This window comes from Dermacentor silvarum, chromosome 1 (assembly GCF_013339745.2).
Source record: "Dermacentor silvarum isolate Dsil-2018 chromosome 1, BIME_Dsil_1.4, whole genome shotgun sequence".
NCBI lineage: Eukaryota > Metazoa > Arthropoda > Arachnida > Ixodida > Ixodidae > Dermacentor > Dermacentor silvarum.
In genome coordinates, this window is record NC_051154.1 from 331,372,952 (window position 1) to 331,389,686 (window position 16,735).

A 16,735-nucleotide genomic window follows, 5' to 3' on the forward strand; every position below is an offset into this window, starting at 1 on the left:
GGAAAACATGGGCGCATGCAGGTTGCTTGTGAGCATCACGAACATCTCGAAGGAGGATTTCCACCATGGACGCTATTGCCACCACAACACAGCGGGGGCCTATGCGAAGGCAGTCGGTCTCGGTGACGCCACACTTGCCGACGCACTCGCACATCCACCACTGAAGACCGCGTCCCGGCCTCGATATCTCAGCTAGGACCCCTGCTCGAGGCGAGGGACAACGTCGCAGTAGGAGGGTCAGCGCAGGCCAGCTGGTGACGCCCCTGTGCACCGGCTGTGTCTTCGCTCGGGGTCGCGTGTTGTGCCGAGCTGCCACCGACCAGTGAAGCCCGCAGTAATGAGCTCGGTTGGCGGCTCGCACCAGTCGCCCATGTTGCGCAGTGACTGAAGCCTGACGGCGATCCTGGCGATAGTTCCTGTGTCGATAAGACCGAGCATCCGAAGGCCGCTGGGGGAACCACGTATTCACGGCGGCGGTCATCCTGCCCTTGCTCTCTTCCACGAAGTACCTCGCTGTCCTGGAGAGGCGTGGCGGCGACCTTTTTCTAAATGGAATATCACGATTCAGTTAAACCGGCCGCTCGACTGGGCTGACAGTTATATTCCTTGTCGTCTTTGTCGTCTCCTACAAAAATACGCACGAGGAACGCCGCCTTCCGGCTAACGCTCGGGGTTGTATTAAAAAATTGAAGAAAATAGAAACTTCAAAAGTAGTCTAAAAATCACCTATTAGGTTGTTTTTGTGCAATAACAACTTATTTTGTCCATCCTATAATTGCCAAATATTGCAGACCGGTGTTCCATGGAGGCTGTTTGTTGGGGTAAGACAGAACCCAAGCATGGTTGTTTTAACAAAGCATATATTTAAGCGAAGTGCATTCTCAAAGAAAGCATGTATGTTCTATGCGACAAAACGCCGTGTAGAACACAAACAGTTACGTGCGCGTTACTACGAAGCCAAACAGCATAAATCTTTTCTGATGAAAAAAAGAACGGGAAAAGTTCTGTGACCATAGTTGCAAAAAACAAAAAAAGCTACTGTTGCAGGCATCATTGTGGGTCTCATTTAGATATTTGAGACATTTCCGCAGACATTCGCTTGACCTATTGGTTTCAGCAAGTCCATTGGATGTGTTGACTTATTCCGCATTTGTTACCGCGAAATCATTGCGACCTCATCAATGTGGAAAATAATGACTCGCATTTTTTCAAAGCCCCCAAGATGTTTTTTTTTTAATTTTGCATGTGGTAACGAGGATAGGATAAGGGTGAATTATTTCCATTCACAGATAAGCATGTCTTGATTATAGTTAGCATTTACCCTTTTTTATAATTCTGGCACTTCATTTAGTATTTGTTTCAGTTAACTTTTTTGGTAACTTGCGCGTATTGTGGTGAAGATGCTATTATGGTAATTGCAAAGACCATAAAAACTGTTTCCTCAAAATGATACTAACGACATTACCTAGACCGCTGCGCTGTAAATCTAATCTTTCATTACCTCTGAATGAGGATAGAAGGTTGATTGTGTTTTAACTTCATCTTTCCTGCTTAAACCCAGGCCGTTAAACCAAACCTGTATCTGGATCACAAAAAAAGCTGAACCGACAGTAATCGGAGCCGCAAGTTTACTACAACGCGAACAGATATTTTTGGAATGTGCCTGTTTCTGAACAAGAAAAAATAATCAGGGCTGTTACGTACCATGCACTAGAGCACTGCACGGGCCGATTTTTGCAGCCGGAGCCCGGCCCGGGCCCGTTTTACATTGGGCGGCCCGCCCGAGCCCGATCAAAACTTTTATGGCGAGACCCGGGCCCAGCCCGGGCCCGGAAATATTCTACGGTACCCGCCCGGCCCGGCCCGCCACCCCTTTACCTTAGGCCCGAGCCCGGCCCTAGCCCGGCTTTAAACCGGCCCGAACCCGGCCCGAGACCGAAAAATACATGTTTTTCAGAGTTGTGAGGCCCGAGAATAACTTGCTGCACGTTACATGCGCACCACCAGAAAGCCCGAGCCCGGCCCGGGCCCGTGTCAAAAAACCCGAGCCCGGCCCGAGCCCGTGAAAAAACTGCTCTACCCGGCCCGGCCCGGCCCGCGGGCCGGGCCGGGCCCGGGCTTTCGGGTAAGCCCGAGCCCGTGCAGTGCTCTACCATGCACTTTAAAGTGAAGCTGTTTCAGCAAACAAGATAACACGCACCAAGTACACCAAAGTAATGAGTTAAACGAATTAAAAAAAATACTGCTTTCCTTCTTTAGTTGACGAATCCCATTAGCAGGTTGTTTGCGACTCGGAAAACAGTTTGTTTGGCTCCACTAGGGACAAAGCCTGTGAATACGTTGAGAAGTACGGGCAGCTAGACTGATAAATAGGCCAAGGACGCTATGGGAGAAAATATTTTCGAAGGACTCGTAATATCAAAACAACCTTTGTTAGAATTGACGTTTCTGCTACCATCGCTAACACAAACAACTCCAATTGAAACTGTAACCTACAAAATTTAGTTACTTTACTACGGTAACGACAAAAAGCTTGAAGCGAACTGGATTAGTTATAATGCTTAGATGAAGCATACATGGAGACATGCGGAGCAGAAAATAAATATATTGGAGAAGTGAACGGGGATAGAGAACCATAGTAGTGTTCAGTAGTAAAGTACTGTGTCAATCACTCTGCGGCATCTGATCAATGTAGTTGTGCCAAAAAACCCGAGCACTGCTGCCCCAATGGCTGCGTGGCCTGTCAATCACTGGGTGCTACTAGCACGGTAACATTTGCTTTCGAATAACTTAGCACACATTATACAGTTTAAATATTGTGAGGTGAGCCATATATTTCTACATTGGATATACATCACGTTTTTCAATTCACCCAGCCAATTTCTAATGCTTCTCATCCTTCTTCTGTAAGGCTTCCCCAAGCCAAAAAATAAAATACCGCATTCGAAGCAGGCAACATTAACAGAAAAATGAAAAATGTTTCCTTCGACAGTTCCTCCGCATCCGGGCTCATTTACTGCTGCACCAGCAGACTCTCATATCAGATAAACAAATTTTTCTAAAAAAATAAAATGCCGCAGTTTCACCCAAAAGGCGAAGCAACAATTGCGATAGCAAATTAGTAGAGAGCTATACGTAGTAAGGATAGTAGTTTTACCAGCTGTATAAACATGGGCATGCAGCAGCGCCAGCAACGCGCATAACTGTTGTCGACGCCGTCGGGGTTTTGCCCCCGTTCGCACCGAACAAGCATGGCGTTGGTGCCTGTTGCCGGTGCCTCCGGGGGCGGCTCGGAAGTTTTCGACGAGATCAGAACGGGACACTCATCGAGCAGCGTCGGAAGTCTTTACCACCTTCTCGCCTCGCAACGTTTTTATATAAATACGCATTTGGTGCCGCAGCTAAACGTCGCCTCCCCTCCCTCGCTCCCGTCCTCCCACTGATTTTCGCGAGACGGAAGTCGCGTTTGCTCTCCGCCTTGCGTTCGCTCCCCGTGAAAGCGCGTGTCCCTCGAGCACATACAGCATACGGCGCACGGCGACGATTTCATCGCTATTGTACCCTATACAGAACCTCACGGCGACGGTTACGGCAACGACGATGCCGACGGCAGAAATCCTCTTGGAGTGTCCATATCATTGCTATCCCAATAATAAAAAAACTTCCTGTTTGCACTACGTCCGTCGTCGTCTTCGTCCGCTACAGTATTGCGAGCGGTGGGTGGTCTCCTACAGACGAGTATATTCACAGATGCCCTCACTCTTAGAAACGTCTGTGTGTTGCACAAAACACCACAGGAAGTTATAAGCGCGAAATGTTGCGCAATGAGTGGTGCGCACTTCAGTCTTATAACTTCTCATTGCCGCAGTGCCATGACTTGATCTACAATGGCAGTAATAGGGGCAAGTTTTTTCTTCTTTCATTTCCGCCATGTTTTCAGGGTGGAGCTTAGGAGGAGCTGGTTGCCCGGATGATGACGACGCCGGCTGCGAGACGACGAGAGTTGTGTAATTGAAATAAGGAACATTCATTTCTCACTTACATTCCCCTAACCTGTAATTAGCCTGAAGCAATAAAGTGAATGAATGAATGATCCGAGAAAGCTACATAATCATTATGGAATATCGATAGGGTAGAAGGAGCAGCTCAGTATTGACCCTTTTCACGGTGATGGCGTGGGCGCTACCATGTTCGATCACGTGGTGACGCGTTCATTCCTTGAATTAACTGCCTCTGTATAGCCTCCCTGTTTACAATGGATGTGTATGACGCCGGTGCGGCTTAGCAAACGCAAACCTCTGTTCTGGGAGAGGTCGTAGACGGTGACTGGGTGGACGACACGAACCTTAGGCCATAGTTTCAGAGAACATTAAAAAGCGCTTTCGGAGCGGTCCTAACGGCACGAGCAGCGTGTATGGTGCTTGTTCTATTGACGGTTTCAACCAGCGCCCACCGCGCTCTGGCAACGCTGTGCGCTGGCATCCGGCGCCCTTAGGAAACTTCCGGTAGCGGTTCCTTTACTCGTTTATGCTGGTATTTGTTCGCTCGCGCGCTCGTCCTCTGCATATTCTGTGTTATTTTTCGGGTATATCGATATATGTGCGACTTGTGGCATTCAGTGTGTTGCGTGACGGCGAGTAGCTCTCTGGAGCATCGACTGTTTTCATTACGTTCACTCCTCAACGGTGTTTTGCTGGCTGTTGTTGTTGTTGTTCGCTTGAAAATTCATTCCGCATCGTACATATCACCTGTGAAACGTTCAAGGATGGGTTCGTGTTGTGCCATGCCTGGGTGCAGCTTTCACTCAGGAACCAACCTCCTTTCGAAAGTGCGAACGTTTAGGTTCCCTATCGAGGCTGACAGAAGAAAGGCTGGATAGCAGCGGTGCGCTGGGACAAGTGGCAGCTCCCAGATTTGCTCTGCTCTCTTCATCCAAGGCACGTTACTACGTGGAGTAGCCGGACTACTATAATGCGGAATAATAAAAGTGCTACTGCGCGATTGTTCAAGCCATATGTCCTCTAACTCACGCAAGAGCAGCTCGACTCTCTCACCGAGCTTGCCTGCTCGTCCAGTTTCTTGCCTCGGCATGGAACGCCATGCTACGAACATCGAGTTTAAATTATTGTTTAGCGGGTGCCAAGCTGCCGCCGTTTTATTTTGATGTTTTTCGTATCTGGGGCACAAGTGCACTTCTGCAGTTTTCCTACCCTAGGCACTTATGCGCATTGGTTTGTCATGTTTGACGTACCAAAGCAACTCGGGCTAGGACGGACGCCGCAGTGGAGGGCTGCGGATTATTTCGACCACCTGTGGTTCTTTAACATGCACTGACATCCCACAGTACGCGGACCTCTAGCATTTCGCCTCGATCGAAATGCGACGGCCGGGGCCCAAACGGTGTCTTTCGGGTCAGCAACGGCGCCCCGTAACCACAGCAGCATGTGAGCATTCGTATCGGTATCACAGAGCAGAATCGCAGGAAAGCTAGCGATTTCCGTCCATGCATGTAGGAAGGTTCGGCCACATTCTAAAAGCATCTATGAACTAACGGAGGCCAATTATGGATTGCAATCTCGTGCCAACACTACTGGTTTCATTTTGCTAGAAGTGTGGTAAATTCGGGAGCATTTAAGTAAGTCCCATTTCAGTCGACCTAGGTGTCTTGCGCTAAGTGACTTTTGAGAATGTACGGTTATTTGTGAATGCATATTGAAAAGCAGAAACAAGGCATATGACGCAGAAAATATGTGCATGTACACATGCACAGCTTATCACTTCATCCTCCATCTTGCAGCAATAAAAGTGCCATTGCGAAACGCAAAAACGGCCGTGTGCTTGTGTTGTAGTGCACGTAAAAGAACCCAGGTGGTCAAAATTAATCCGGAACCCTCCACTACGGCGAGCCTCATAATCATAACGGGTTTTGGCACGTAAAGCCCCAGAAAGAAGAAGAAAGTACGATTAAATTTTTTCTAGTTTTCGGCAGTCCAATTACGTGCCTTAAAGACAACAGTCTGAGTTCATTGCATGTCCTGACTAATATGCTCCGCTTGTTTTTTCGGTTTTGTAACTGAGGGAAGGTGTTTGGAGCCCGAGGGAAATGAAAATCTCACGACATCGTCCAGCGGATCGGGCAGCTCTCCGCCTCTTAACAGCAGCTTTTGGCGATACCGATATTTGCTTCGGTGCTAAGCGCCTTAAAGTAGTCGTTCGTCATCTCGACAATATTCACGATGTAGAATCACCTCATCACAGATTCCTCCAAGCAGTGCAAACATCGACACCCCGGCCTCACGTCGCGCATGCCTTCAAACAACATAGCCGGAAGAGCTTCTAGCTCTCCTCAGCGGCAAGCAAGGTTGTTTGTAAACACTAAAACCGTCTATATAGATGCGGGGCTAAATGGGTATTCCATGCTACGCGAACTTTTCGGTCATGAATTGAATCAGGATTAGGGTGTTTTTCGTTCGTTCTTTTTTGGCAAATATTTTGAAGCAGCGGCTTGCCACTATTCTGACTTAGTAAATTTCCTCGGTGTGGTCACTGCCTGATTACTTTCTACCTAATCGCTTGCGGGTCTGCTCATAGTTCCGATAGAGTTGTTCTTGCTGCGCACAAAGCTTGAGACGTAGCTTTTTTGTATATTGTAATACCTTGTAGCAAACATGTATTAACGCTATGAACTCGCTTGCTCTTTTGGACCGTCAGAAACACATTCAGCTTCGACCCTTCGTGCGCTATCGGTGAAGTCCGCCATTTATTATCCGTATATGTTCAAGTGTGTGCCATTCACCTATTTTGACACGTTGGCGATAGAGTGGGCATATGTTTCCGTGCCAGTTGGGGTAGATGTGTGTAGATATTGTGCGCGAAACTTACTATTACAGGAATCGGCAGTACATCTTTTGTCATTGTTTAACGAGCGGTGCTTACTCAACGTTACTAGGCTAGCTTCAGTTGAGAAACTCGGTGGCGTTTGCGCGGAACCGCCACCTGCCCGCGCCTTCATGGCGCTGCCGTCGCACCCAGCTTCACTTCCCCCATAGCCGGCTACACGAACAGGCCGGACGAAACACGCGCTGCAGCGTTGGTGTATTCTGCGGTTGGTTGTTGACGGCGGCTTTCAGGAAGCATGTCATCCGCGAAGATAGCCTTTGCCCACGTTTGTTAAGGATATTAGCAGACAGTGCCGACGTGCTGCGTTCCTCACTGCAACAAATGACTATCGAATGATGCCGACAGCTCGGCGCGCCACTTCTTTTGTGCTCCCAGCAATGGGACACTTCGCTCGGCGTTGAAAAGTGCGATTCCTCGTCCTGACCGGGAAACTCGCTGCGAAATCCATGGTGTGTGATTTTCACTGTCATGAGCAGAACATCTTAATGTGTTTGTGCATATTATCAACGGACAGACGGGAAGGTGCCACGAGACAAGTGGACACTTGCAGAGGGTACGGTGGCGAAAGTGTTCCGGAACCTTCGAAGCCTCGTATCTGTCGAATCACCGGAAAGAAAAAACGCCAACGAAGAGATGTTGGCGACCAGTTTTGGGCCATCTTAGAAGAGCTGTCAGACAATACGGTGAGTCGTCATGGGTGCCCCTTGCCCTTTCAGGAACTGAGTGCACGCATCATTAAATTTTTCACAGCGGAGCAGTTTAAGCTGTTTGCTTCCCCGCGTAGTGTTCGCAAAAACTCGCCTAGCGATGACATCACTACGCACAGCTGCGCCTCGCATCACTTTGCGATAGCCAATGAATAGCTAATCGATAATCGATCAATAATCAGGAAATTCCGGAAAATGCTGGGGATGACTTGGTATTGATTAGCCTAGCCGAAATATGTGGCCAATACCTTGCGATAGTCCATCAATAGGTAATCGATCAATAATCAATAAATTCCGGAAAAGCATACCTCGTAAGGCCAGGACCAGCTAGGTGCCGATCAGAACCGCTGTTATTTAGCCTTGCGCCACTTATGCAAGTTACGCCAATGTTTATTTTGTCACGCGCATGCATATACACGCATACCTTGCAGGAACCTTGCATAAAATACATTCTTCGGCAAGGTTCCTGGAGCAGCGGCGGGGATCCAGTCTTGAAGTAAAGGGAGCGAGGAAACGTGCCAAGCTGCTGTAGGTTTCCACGTAGGCCCAAATAATTTGCCTAGATTATGTGCCTAGTGACAGTTTAGTCTAAGCTATATATAGGGGCACACAGTGTTTTTTACTTCGTTTTCTTTAATAAAGCATTCATTGGTTTACAAGTAAGTTTGCTGTTATTTTTGTGGATAACAAATTTAGTCTCGCTAGCTGGCGTGCAACTGCTCCAGGCCAAAGTGTTAAGCAAGTGAAAGCAGCGAGAAAACGCGCCAGGCGGCTCTATGAGAAAGTGAACTGTGTGAAAGGTTTAGGCGGCAGGAAGAAACAAACGACACTTAAAAACGCAGCTTCTGCGCTTCGTCGTATGCGTTTCTTCCTATCGTGCAGCTTACCCTTCTTTCAGTATGAACCAACAGCCCGATATATCTTATTGCTGTAGGTGGATACCGGCTTCGCATGGTGTCACTAATTAGGACTATAGGGAGAACGCCAGCGAGCGTGAAACACGCGCAGCTGCCCGTCTGCACAAGCTCAAGGGTGCGGCGAGGCGTCTTGAGTGGAGCGCGATGGAACGGCACCGCCATCTGACGGCTGCCCAAGGAGTGGCGACAGAAGCGGTAAGCTCACGGCGGAGAGTTTTACTACTGAAGCTAGTCTAGTAACGTTGGTTCTCACTCTTGCCGACGTTCTGGCACTGAAGCCCTTCCTTTGTAGGTTAGCGATACAACGCTGGCGGATGAGCTCATTTCTGTATCCTTGAGAAAAGCCGTACATCTCGAAGTGCCGGTAACACGTACGCCCAGTTGCAGCAGCGGTCCGCGAACTTGGCCCCACATATTCCTTACATTCCTTAATATGCCAGCCACTATTTTTGCAGCCAACTGCTGCACACGTCTTCAATCCACATGATTCAATCCAGCATCATTGGAAACAGTGCGTTAGCAAAAACTCAGTTTCATTTCCGACCGCTGATCGCACAGAAGCAAGGTAGAAGCGGCCATGGGTAATGGTTTCGTATTCGTGGCGCTGTCGCTGAGGCCACGTGCGGGTGCCGCCAAAAGCGCCATCTCGTTTCTTTAGAACAAACTGCTCCCGCGAAAATGGTCAATAGTCACACGGAGTGCTCAGATTCATGACAGCAGATTTAAAACCAATGTAACGTGTTTCACGTATCCACCAGCAGCGAGATGGTTACTAGCAAGACCTTCTCGCATATACAACCCACGTTATGAAGATAAGAGGGCACTTACATTTAGGTATACATTTCTTCGAACCCTAGAGTCACCAGAATACGAGAGGGAGGGGAGTCAGGTTACATTCGGTTGTGTTATAATAGAGAGAACACGGTACTTATACTTTTTGTTCTCCTCTACCACCATAGGACGGTCGCCAGATCCAGCAACATACATACCCTCATTAAAGCTAAATTTTACTGCCACGGCTGCAAGCGGTACTTAACCCGAGTGGTATAACAGACTCCCATTTCACCACGTCTACCACATACGCCCCAAATACAAATATTAATTAAGTGATGTAAATATAAGAAGTTAAAATTTTAATAAAGCGGACGGCTGGGCCACTTGGTACAGGTTCACAGCTAAAAGCCAAACAGAAAACCAAGGCGGGAAAAGATCAACAACAGCTGCTGTGGTGGCCTAGAGGATATCCTGTTGCGCTGACAAACACGAAGTCGCGGGATCAAATCACGGCCATGGTGGCCGCATTTCGATGAGGGCGAAATGCAAAAACGCCGTGTACAGTGCATTGGGAGCCCGGTAAAGAACTCAAGGTGATCCAAGTTAATGCGTAGTCCCTCAATACTGCGTGCCTTATAATCAGATCCTCAGTGTGGCACGTGAAACACCATAATTTTTTTTAAAGATCGACAAGTTGATAGAAAGAGAAGTGTACTAGTTCTTATACATACTTGTCGAGTTGTCGCTCTTGTCCGGTTTTGTTTCTTGGTAGGGATACGTTATGAAGAGTTAAAAAATTAACTGACGATTACGATACTCAATATTGCGAAATTTGATCGCAGCTCTATACGTGTTTTTATTTCATGATATATTGGCTGGCGCCGACAATCTGTCTCGTGTGGCACGTTGCAAACGGAGCGAAGTATGGCGCGACTGACTCGATAATCGGGAGATCGGGAGCGGCAGTGCGCAGGCGACGCGGGGTGCGAATCTGAGCAGCAGCCTATGACGATCTCGGTTGATGCAGAGCTTTGTTTCGACGCGGGCACCGCGTACCCTGTCGACGGCGTTATCGGTGAACAGACGACACGCGCTACTCTGGCGCTAATTTGGAGCGATCGTCGCCGCAGTAAGCTCCATACACATTAACGGTAAAACGCGCGCGGCATACAGCCGGCGTTAAAACGCAGCTGCGGCAGAGCGGCCACACCAAGTGACGGCGAACCGCTGCGGGAGTCACGTTACAGTAAGAAAATGCCACCAGTTCCTTGTAGGTGCGAGATATCCCGTGCTTTTCAGTGCGAAGCTCTTTAGGGGCCGGGCTGTCGGCGTCCGTCGCGATCACGCTATGCACTTGTGCTCAAAACCGGGTCGAAACAAGTGCCGAATTAATCAAAATCTGTTCAAAATAAACTAACATGAATCAGAATAATTTAAAAGACAGGAACAATCAAGCATTGAGCCCTATAATGGGCAGACACTCGTTCAAATCGGTTACGAAAAACCAGACTGGTACCACCGCAGCGCCAGAGAGGGCGCCACCAACCCACAAGTGCTCGATTGCTGAATGCTCCTCCCTCCAGCTCTACTACAGCTTACAGCCCCGGCGCAACACTGCTTCGCAGTTCCCCAGTTTACCGTTAGTGCAGCTGCTTTAGCGCTGGATTTGAACTACACAAGGGCAGGATTGAGCAGAATTCTAGTTAGATTAGCGCTTGATTTGAGCAGGATTTCAGCTGGATTGGAACTGCATTTGAGCTACATTCTGCAACTACACGGAGTTGCCACAAATGTCCTACCGCCGCGAAGCCAACGGTTGCGCGCTGCAACCGTTTCGTGCGTGTTTCGCGCAACGCGGCGTTTCGCTTCTCTCTCGTCCGTCTGCTCAGGACTTCGAGCCTAATTTTTCCTTTGTCTGCTGACAGGTCGATGATGGGTTTGCGTTCTTCGTCCTTCGATTTTAGTGCGAGTCATGTCTTATAAAGATGACGACGTCATTGCCACTTATCTTAATTGTGTGGTGTGCTCTCTTTCTAGAAAACTAACGAGACGCGAAGAAACCTAAGAAGCGACCACCACCATATCCAGCTCCAGGCAGTCCAGAGGGCCCACGACAACGCAACGGGATTTCGCCTCCCGGTGCCATCGTTGGCGGAGCCACCGACATGACCTGAGGGAGCTGGCCAGTTTATCAGGACCAATAAAAGTTCTTGTCACCGTCACGTGAAGAAACCAGACAGAGAGCTACTCATCGTTCCAACTTCTTCTTCTCTTCGCAGTGCCTGCCTGCGTGCGTTTATTCGTCTTTTTCTACACTCTTCTGTTGCGGGTCGCCGTCTTCCAAAGTCAAGGAGAATGAGGCATTGGGTGCCGCCTCCGCATCCTTGAATTCAGGTCCGTCTTGTCGAACACAATCGGATATGGCGCACTACATAGAGAGGAAAAGCTGGGCGAAAAAAAGCGGGAACCGCAAAGGCTTCGCCTTGTTGCTACGACGCAGTGTTGTACCACTAAAGTTATTCAAAATATGCGCAAAAGCAAGCACTTACAACGACAGAAAGCTGAGCTAGTTGGTAAGGATTCATAATGCAAAAGAGGTAAGGCCTGCACACAGGTACTCAAGAGAAGAGAATTGGAGGAAAGTTTTGTGTCTTGTTTTTTTTGCCTCAGTGCTTCCTTCAGTTGTTAGTCGGCGTTCGTGTTGCCCATCTCTTGTGACCATGTCTGCAGCCTTACCTTGTTTGCTTTAAGCACTTCACGTGGCACGTAGCCACGGACAACGTTTGAAGTTATTCCGTGTATTTTTCACAGAGATCGGATGGCTATTTAGAAAATGTTTATGTAAATTTTACGTTGTCTAAAAGGCTGCGTTTTCCAGCGCATTAACTAGGTGGCACTACCATACCAACAAAGGCTCGGGATCGCGTTAATTGCGCGCCTCGTCTGAATCACATCTCGTTGTTTGCGCCTGCGCCCCTGCAAAGTGTAGCAACAAGGTGGCGACCTTGCGGCTCCCGATTTCAATACATGGGCGCTATGGGGAGATTTTCCACTAGAGTTGGTTGTATTAACTCTATGGAGCACTGTCTCCAAAAACGTTCCCATCAGGACGCCTCGGGTTAGACTCATCGTTGTAAACAACAATCGCAAAACATGGCCCTAAAAACAAGCGCGAACGAGACCTAAGCAAGCTAGCCAAACGAGCGCGAGCGAGAGCGGACGCGGGCAGACGAGCGGTCTGGGTGAGACCAGATACGAGTACGCATAGGGCTGTCGAGCGGGTCCGCATAACACCAGTTTCCCGCGAAGACCTTACCCAATGGGCCACACTCATTGGTCTCCGCCGTTCGCTGCTCGCGCCTTTCATCTCTCGCTCAGCGTTCGCTCTTTAATCTTTCGCTCTGCTCGTTCGCTCGGTTACGCCGCCGACTCCGACGACGCTCGCCGTAGGAACGGGCACCTAAGAGATGCGCTCTAAAGAGTTGGCATGCCAAATAGTCAATTTCATTGCCGATAGGGAGACGGACGCAGCGCTGACGCGTGCGCCTTCCCGTCTAATGCTGCTAAAGTCTTAGAATAAATGTCGCGTTCCCGCTATTTTACGAGTTTTGCATTTTTCAAACATACGGGTCGGACCGCACCACTGGCAATGGGCGGCGAGATGTGTGTGCGTGGAACTTTTAAGCAAAGCCGCCACATCGCCGTAGGCGGTCTTTGATACATATTGGTTTGAGCAATAAAAACGTCGTGCCTTTCCCGAGTGCAGAGATACACTAGGCAATACCGGCTTAAAACAACGCATATCATGCGGAAAGGTCGAAATTCGACGCTTATAAATGGCTCACTGGAGTGGCCCAGTGAGCCACTCCAGTGAGCCATTGCGAGCCGCATTTATATGCGGCTCGCATATAAATGGCCTCATCCTTTGCAGTAGGGCTGCTTACAAAAGAGCCCGCACAACGCAAAATTTTTGTGTAGTATTTTAGATATATTTAATCTGTGGCTCGAAGTTAAATGTATATCTGCGGCCCAATCTGACATTTTCAATGAAAGATAACTTTTTATTATAGACAGATGCCACCGAGAATCATATGGCACGCGGTTTCATATAAACAGCATAGACCCTCATAACAGGAAATTATTGATAACCCATTACGCAAACATAAGAACACTGGGAATGGAACCGGGTATATTGTGTGACAACCGAACACCCTAATCACTACACCAGATCACCGCGCGTGCACACCGCATTCGCATAGCTGTTTTTAGATACATTTTTGCTTACGAGGCTGTCGTTTTATGTCAATTGTTCACCGTCGGCAATCGTGTGTGGTATACGTAGTAGTCACTGTAACAGCTGCCGAAGCTTATGTTGTTGGCGATATAGTAAAGATGTGTTTATATTAGTAGTAGCATGCGACTACCGCTTTCGACAGCTGTCTTGTTGGATGCAAAGGGTAAAAAGGGTAAGAATACGGAACATGGGAGCTGCGCGAAAATAAACACTGCTTCCCAAGGTGAACATTATTCGTCAATATTTTTCTCTTCATTCGCTATGCTGTGGATTGTTCGTTTCCGTCACTGTTTACCCGGGAACTTGGCTTTATCGGCGAAACATTCAAGCACTTTCACAATGTTTAGCTAAACAAGATCTGCCACCAACACGAACACCTGCTACTATCGGAAACTGCACATGCTGCAAAGCTGCGCTGCCTCGGCGGTAATGCCAATACATCTCCTCTATACTGAAACGTCGAATGAGCGAGGGGGATTTTGCCAACACGACTACGTTTGTTGAATCTACAGATATTTCTATTAACTTCCGCTGGACGCATGCCATGTACGTAGGAGTGACATACAGAGCTTTTGTCCGCTTCATCTACGTACGCAAACTCAGAGCATGCTGTACATTCATGGAGAAATAGACACGGAACATACTTTTCAAAGCAAGAGTATAATTTATTACGATGTTAATACAATACAAAGTGGCATGGATAGTTTCATTGTACATTGTTGAGCAAATAATGCGCACTTATGTACCCACCTCTGGAAGGAAATACAACATACTACAAAAGGAAATACAAAAGCAGCTAGGCAGTGCTCGTGCCTAAAGCGCTTAAAATGTGAAAGAAGCCTAATGCATGAACTTGCATGAACTTCATGCGGTTGTGAACAACAAAATTGAGTTTATCACTTCGCCTTCTCCTCTCTCCTCAAAAAAAGCCGCAGTTTCGCCTAAAAGGCGGAGCACGGATTGATGGATTGCAACAGCAAATCAGTAGACAGCTATACGAAGTAAGAATAGTAGTTTTATCGGCTGTAACCCTTCGTAAACATTCGCTTACCAACTAAATTAACATGGATGGTTCCGCGCGCGCACATGCAAACATAAACACATCTCACTGGCTGTCAAAAGGCTGGCGTGAAGAAGAGCGGAAGCAGTAGCGAGCGAATTGACCTTCGTGCTGCCCCTCGCTTAAATGCGAACTATGCGACGAGAACGCAGTGTATACGAAGTTATAAGCCCTCGGGCACCTAGACTCCGTACACATCGCTGATCGCTTTCATGATAGGACCCGTGCAGCCGCGCGGCTGACTCCGCAATCATGGCAGATCGCTTTCAAGATAAGGCTCTCGCGGCCGCGCTCGCCACGCCATATGCAGCCACCGCTGGAGAAGAACGCTGGCTCCCCTCCTCCCTTCCTCCGGTGCCTTGCGCGCGGGTGGAAGATGGCGTGCCTCCTGCCCCCTTCCTCCCTTGCGTGCGCGAAATGAGGCTTTCATACTTGGCTCATCTCGCACGCTTCAGCATACCACGCGCGGCCACGGCGTTATCGCACTTGGACTTCATCGGAACATCACGGGAACGCCGACGGCGGAAATGCCCCTGGAGTGTCCATATAATGACTGTCACAATAATAGTTTTGTTTATAACAAAAATTATGTTAAAAAGCGGATAAGTACAATATCAAGAACAGAACACACATACTGTATGTCCTAACATTCAATATAAGGTCTTATTTTACCAAACGCTTTAATCAAGTGCACTATAGATAAGTTATCTAAGGAGGAATATAGACAGCTAAGTGCTCGTAGCTTTAATGAAAACATAGCTATCATTGACTAGTGGGAAAAAAGAAAGAATGAAAGTGCGGCATGAGAATGTACGTGCTTGATTTAAAGAACATTTTTGGAGCCAAGCAACATAAACAATATTCTGTCCTGCGCAGCACGCTTCGTATAGGTGTCGCAGTGTTTGGATGAATAGAGAGATAATTTAATCAAGTATTTATGTATACATGGTCCATACATAAAAAAAGCCTTTTCAAGTAAGTATTTCATTTGACATAATTGCTTCGTGATCACAAGCACTCCAGATAGCCAGATAGCCTTCGTATATGTCCAGAATTCCTGCCCTGATGACTCCTGAACCTCTAGGCAGTCGTCGACCTCGAAAAAAAAAAAACTTCCACTTGATGTTAGACAAAAGGAGACGTTGTTTCACGTCGGCCTGTTAGGTCTATATTTTGTTCAATAGTTCAAGCTTGCCATTAGAAAAGTGCTCTTGCACTAAACATGTTTATCGTAAACTACTGAGCAGCGAGATGACGATCTGAGAGCTCTCATGTGACTGCCCTGATTGTGTTGTGGCTACAAAAGATATGGTTTCTAGGTCAAGGAATAAATGTTGGTAGAATGTTATTCGTAGGTTTCTGAGATCTAATAATCGTTATTAACCGTGCTTTTAATGTTTGAAGGATGTCATTCATCATTAAAAAAAGGTTGTAAATACATTTTTAATTCAAGATCGGTGGCCAATACTCGACAGGTTGTTGGTAGGAAGTATTTAGGAAGTTTAAAAACGGTATAAAACATTTAATAAGCCATTGGTAGGTTCTAGTTACATTTGTCTAAAAACTTTTTATTCAACGTTAGAAATTCTTGTAAGGGGCACCCATCTTTTTCTATCGCGCGTACTTTTCGGCTCATGCGGACACTAAATTGGCAGATCCAACTGCCGTGAGAGTATCAAAGCATTTGCAAATTGGCGAGCTCGAGTTGGCTATGCAGCAGTGGTTCACTAGGCATTTTCGTCAAGCTTCTGTAGCGCTGCAAGAGATGTGGTAGGAACACGCTAAATTATAGACATTTCTTGAGAGCTGGCTACTAGTACGGAACGCGCAGCCTGAAACAGGAATGACGAATAACTTGCTTCGCACGCAGTGCCCTTGCGTGTTACGTACGCAGAAGCTGCAGACGCTCAATTAGAATAATTGAGCGTCTAAAGCGTCGAGAAATAAACAAAATAATGATTTCAAAGATGCCATGTTTTAGAGCGCAGTTCTTAGTTGCCGTTCGTGCGTGTCGCGTCGGCATCGTCCCTCGATAACCGAGTGAACGAGCACAGAGAAGGATGAGAAATGAACACGGAGCGCA